At 51.4% G+C, this 5,837-nt stretch overlaps 1 long non-coding RNA gene across 1 annotated transcript; it reads right to left on the reverse strand.

Moving 5' to 3' along the window:
• On the reverse strand, positions 1-5,417 carry LOC115293726. Its single transcript, XR_003909573.1, has 2 exons — positions 5,098-5,417; positions 1-712 (listed from the first exon to the last, which is right to left on the reverse strand). It is a non-coding gene; the product is annotated as an uncharacterized LOC115293726 (long non-coding RNA).
• Between the last annotated feature and the right edge of the window lie 420 nt (positions 5,418-5,837).

Here is a 5,837-nt window from a genome sequence, read left to right on the forward strand (position 1 = left end):
CAAGCGGTGCGAAAATATTTAATGAATTGTGCTTCTAAGAAAATACAAGCGGAAACTTTTTGTGACCCAGGCATCTGGAGCTGCTCTGCTAAACTCCTCTTTCCCTCTACTTTTTCCTAAGCAAACAGGCTTTCCTCCTTTCGCCTCCAAATTCTCGCAGGCCTTTTTCTTTTCCTTTCTTTCTTTCTTTTCTTCCTTCTTCCTTCCTTTTTCTTTTCTTCTCTCTCTCTCTTTCTTGTTGGCACTACTGAAGAGATGCTAATTTCTAAACAGCCAAGAAGATACCATCTCGCATCCTGCAGCCTGTTTTCGATAATCGGACTCCAATCTAGCGGGTTGGAGGACTGTGGGGGAAGGGTTAAGGGTAGGGTCGCGCTTCAGGACAGTCTCGGATTGAGAGATTCTTTCCGTTGGGTCCCCAACTGTCCTCTCCTGGTTCAGAATAATTTGTTTTTAGCTGTCTATGGTCATGCCAAGGCTATATGGTCTTCCTCCATAAAAGTGCATCCGCAGGTGTCCAGATTTCTGCCTTCTGTTGGGCGTCGCAGTATCCCCCCCAAAGTCTTGTCTATATCAATTACATGACGCTGCACGCGCCCGGAGCTCGAAGACCTCGGCTAGGACCAGAAGATGCGGCTGACTGAAGGTCACACAGCACATGTGGCAGATCCAGGGCTGGGGTTAGCACTACCCTGGCGTGCCGGGTCTAGGACTGAAGAGAGGGACGCGTGAAGGTATCAGCTGGCGGGAATGCGCATCCAGTCCACGAACTTTTCAGAACGGTTTTCCCCTCCTAGCTCCCTTCCGCTGCCTGCCCTAGGGCAACCTGCGCCCTAGCTCCTTTGTCATCCGGGATACCCAGGGATTAGAAAGCCCTAGGGATCTGCGAGCTTTGTGGCAGAGGCTGGGCGAAGGTCGGGGAGCCGGGGGAAGCACCAATACAAATGCAAAGATAATGCGCCGCCCCTGCATGGCTGGTTTGGATCCCAGGTTAAGGGCACAGAGACTTTATTTTCAGTGAGGTGGTGGACAGGTTGTTTTATTTCAATCACAAGGTGTCCGTTTCCTCACCTGTAAAGCGGGGGGCGATCTTACCTGCCTTCTTCGTCTTGTGGGAATTTAGTGAGTTTCTGCCCGTAAAGCTTTCAACAAATGGTGTCTATTATTATCTAGGGACCGCCCCAGGGGAAACCCGAGAGAGTCTGCAGGGCTGATCCGGGAAAGGTTTGTTCCAACTCCTTGCCCCAAGTTCTTCTCCTAGGTGTCTGTGGGTGTCTTTGTCCCTTTCTAGGCCTCAAGTTTCCCTGTCTGTACGATGGGGAGACGTGCGTTCCCGGGGACTGGAAAAGTTAATCAGACTGGGCAAGCACGCCGGGCGGCCGCGGCAACAACTTCGGGGGTCTGAAAAAGTAATCTGGGCCCGAGTGAATGCCCTCCTTCCCCTTGCCGCTTGCCAGAGACAGCTGAGAGCAAGGAGGTAGGATAGGCGGATTTCCGGTGGAACCGTGGCCTGCTGCTCTTACACGTTCTCCGAGGACAGCAGGTAAAGGTCTTAGAGGGGCAGCGTCAGGGTTTCGCGAGCCGATGGCCGCGCCTTTCCCGTCGGCATCTGGGCGCAGGTCAGGAGCGCCCCTCCCCCTCCATGCTGCGTCCAGCTCTGGTGCTCATTTTCCTAGCGACCCGCGCCGCCACCCACTCCTAGCCTTCTTCTCCTGTGGGCAGCGCTTTGGCACCTGCTCACTGCGGCCGCGACTCCTGACTGCCAGTGGACACCCGCAGAGCGGCCGCTTGCGGCGGGACTTTGAGTCTTTGGCCTTCATCGCCGCACTCTCCCTTTCCCTTCTTTCCAACACCGAGGGAGGCGTCTTTTCTCTCGTCTCACTCTAAGCGGTCTCTTAGTAGCCTCCAAAAGAAGGGGGCATTTTCCAGGGCTGGGGGCCCTTCTGGGGGCACGTCTTCCTAAGGGAAACGCAGACAGCAGCAGTTTTCTAAGTGACAGGTCCCAAGTCTGGCCTCCTGGGGGCGGCCGAGCAGAAAAGATTCCGTCTTTTCCCGGGACGTCCCGCTAGTCCTAGTTTTTGGCTGTATTTATCTCGTCCCTACTCTTTTTTTGGGTCAGGGGAAGGGACAAGTTTGTCACCACCTGCACCTCCCGGAAGTTATGGAGGCAACTGGTGTCTGTCCTTCGCGAAAAGGAATTGATTTCCCTGTTACTTAAGTGGGTTGGGATGGCCAAGAGCGACAGGAGAAGGTTTCAAAGTTGGGCGTGAAGTGGGGAGTCTTGCTCACCAGCCTGAGCTTTCTGCAGCGCTGAGAGACCCCGAGGCCTGGGTAGTCCTGTCTACTGTTTGGAGCAAGAACGCGGAGGGAGTTGACGTTAGCCCTCACTGAGAAGCTCAGCGGGACACTTAACTCCAGGGGAAATAATCAAGCCTTTCCAACTGCTTCTCCACATATAAATCCGTTTTGCTGTATAGTTTTCTTGTGCACAGCTCCCTTCCTTCCTCACTTGTTTCTTCCCTCATTCTGCAGGTCTAGACAAGGCCTGAAAACCTGCATTTCTACCTCCTCTCTCGTATGGTTAGGCTGATGAGGGGTATTTAGGGGGTTACTGTTATGAGCTACCCTAAAGTCATATCACAGATATGACTATGACCCCTGGGCAATGCTATGCACACAAGTATTTTTCTTCACAGGAGAAGTGACTATAGTGTAAGAAAAGATGAAGTCATTCTCAGTACATACTTTATAGTACCCCTTCTCCACATCATGCTTGGTCTTCTGGAGGTGGTGCTAACCTCACAGGAGGAAAGATTGACAAGTGTTTAAGGAATTTTTCAAAGTTTAAAATTGCAATTGCCAGTTCAATATTCACCAGAGGAAATCCACAAAAACCCACTACTCTGCTGGTCTGGTATCATTCCCAGTTTCCTATCACCCACTCTTGTCTCTTTTCTACCTTCTCTTTAGCTTCCTTCCTAGTTAAATGTTTATTACCAGGTGAGAAAGCCAGGTCAAAAGCCCTAGAACACCCAGAAGAAATGCTATGAACACACTCTGCTTGATAAGAGGGGAGAAAAAAAGTCACTCACTATCCCAGGTGAGGTATTTGCTGTTTCTGAACAGCCAGAAGGAATTAGTCTTATCAAAAGATTCCTGCCCTTTTTTGTTTTTCTTCCTTCCATAGTCTGGCAGATGTGGAGATTGCCTCTCTCTTATTTAGTTTCTAGAGATTACCTACGTGGGGGCAGAAGTTGGGCTGCTGACATTTTCTGCCTCTGGGTCAATTTCTCTTTTGGAACAGGCAGCTTCAGGCCCCTCAGCAAACATCATTTGCAGAGTGCTTCTAGATTCTGCTTGACCCCTTAGAAATCCATCTGTTGTGTGCTTCACACTGGTCCTGGTCCTTATAGTGACTCTGTCTCTCCTTTTTCTGGCACCTTTGCTGCTTTCCTTTGGCAGCGATCTGATCCCTATTACATTGTGTGTTCTCCATCACTGGGGAATGCACTTCACCAGACTCAACCTGGAGTCCTGAATACAGTTCACTGGAGAGTAAAAGTGGAGGCTCAGGCAATTAAGGAGAGAGAAGCTTGAGTCTTTTGCTGTGGCTATCTGGGACTCATTGATAGAAGGGTGGCCTCGGCTTCCTGGTCCCCCTTCCTTGAAGGCTAACCTCAGAGAAGGCAGGGGATGGTCCAGGCAGGGGAAGGGATTGGTCTGGGGGACTCTCGGGGAGGTTAAGCTTTGGGAAGTCTTCAGTAGGCCCAATTTTAATTGTGTGTTTAAATTCTGTAGAAATGGAGAAAGTCCCCTCCTCTTTTCCCCTCCCCACAAAGTTATAATCCTTCCAATCTCTCCACCAACGTAACCATCCTGAACATCTACTGTGTGCCAGGAACTCTGGTAAATGCTATGTGGATCCTGATGGACCAGACAGATCTCTTCAGGAGTGTCTTGGCGGAGACTGAATTAATTATTAATTATTGCCAGGAACAAAGTGCTCTCAGCACATTGGTGGTCCAGATTAAATAATATGGGAGCTGGGCACACGTTGTGCACAAAGATAAAATAGTGTTTGAGGATAGTGACCATGTACTCACAGGTCTGAAACAGGGTTCTTTTTTTCTGGTTTAGAAATTGAGAAGTGGCTCTCACTTTCCTGCTCTGCCAAGAGCACAAAGCGTAATGCTTGCCTGTCTCCAGCCATTCAACATGGGCGTGTATACTGTTCCATCACGGACCCCAAGAGCTTCCTAAATTAAAGGGCCAGGGAAGGCCAGAAGAAAGGGGACCTGGATTTCTGGCAGAGCACTCCCCCCAAGGAGTCCTTAGCAGCTTTGGCGGCAGTCTGGGAGTTCCTCTGAGGGCAATGAAACAGAAGTTCACCATGTGCTTATTAGAGGTTACGACCTGCTAAAAAATGATGGGGCACATCATCCGGAAACTTCTAGCTATTTTCTTTACCACTCACATGCATATATACAGAAAGGTCTGAGGTAGGAGACCATTTCTCCCTCCCTCTTTCTAACCCTATCCCCCTTCTTTTTTAACTAGATCTCTCACTTTTTGGACAATTGGCAGGGGCAGAAGTTGGGGTGGGTTTGTTCAAGTCCCCCGTTTAAACAAAAAGAATGAGAAAGAGAAAAATCCTACATGAAATAACCAATTAGAGACGTTGTTGTTCTGGTAGTTATTCTAAAGAAAAACATAATAATTTGGGATGAGGGTAAGGGGTTGGGAAATGAATCTGAGTAAATTTTAGAATGCATCCTGACACAAGTCCAGTGAGAGCGTTCATTCCACCGTTTACACATCCCGCGGATTACTCGAGAGAAGTGAGCTTGTGGGGACGGTGCCTTACCACCCGCGGCCTCGAGGCTAGCGTCAGAGCGAGAACTATTTCACAAGCCAGACTATGGACAGAATCGAGTCCCCCCTACTCCGTGAGGGACCCACAGAGCCTCGCAAACGGAGGCCCAGGGTCCACCCACCTCTCCCAGCCTTGAGAAAAGTGCCCTCCGCGATCTCCCGCCCCGACCTCGAGCACCCGTTTTCCACCCCACCACCCCCTCCTCAAAGCGAAGAGGTGGGCACCTGGGACGCGCTTCCTGCTTTTTCTGCCTGGGCTCTCCCGTCTCCTCCACTTTTGCCCCCGACGTCCCAGAACAGCGGAGCAGGACGCAGCATCGGCCCTGGGAGGGCGCAGCCTGTGAACCGCGAGCGCGCTCAGGGAGTGGCGAGGATGCTAAAAGGACCGCAACGACCAGGATGCAGACCCCAGTTCAAATCCCTGAGGAAAATATCGCCCTTCCCTTCCGTCTCTTTCCCCTCTCCAGCCCGGCTCTGCCCAGCTCTGCCCAGCTCTTTCCAGCACAGACGCTGGTGCTCAGCAATCCTTCGCTCGCCACTTTGCGAGGAACTTTGGCTAGCTCCCCTGCGCCACCGGGAAGAGGGATGTTAATGAGGGAGCGTGGTCCGGCGCGGCGAGCCTGAAGGCTTCTTAAGCCGCGATTGGCTGCAGCTTGGCGGAAGGACGGCGTTATGCAAATGAAGGGGCTGGGCTGCAAGGCGCGAGCCCCGCCTCCTCCCTTTGGGGTTAGTGTGCCTCTGTTTAGCTCTGGGGAGAGTCAAACTGGATTCCATAGGGAAAGCCTGCAAATCACTTCTATTTTAGCAAGGAGAAAACAGAATCTCCATCCAGCAGGGTCCACCCCTCTCTCTTTCTCCCTCTCCTCTCTCTCTTTCTCTTTCTCTCTGTCTTTCCCTCCCCCCCCTTCCTCTTTCCCTCTCTCTCCCCCCTTCCCCCCACCCCACTCTCCCTCTCTGGTGTATCT

Source organism: Suricata suricatta, chromosome 6 (assembly GCF_006229205.1).
Source record: "Suricata suricatta isolate VVHF042 chromosome 6, meerkat_22Aug2017_6uvM2_HiC, whole genome shotgun sequence".
Taxonomy (NCBI): Eukaryota; Metazoa; Chordata; class Mammalia; order Carnivora; family Herpestidae; genus Suricata; species Suricata suricatta.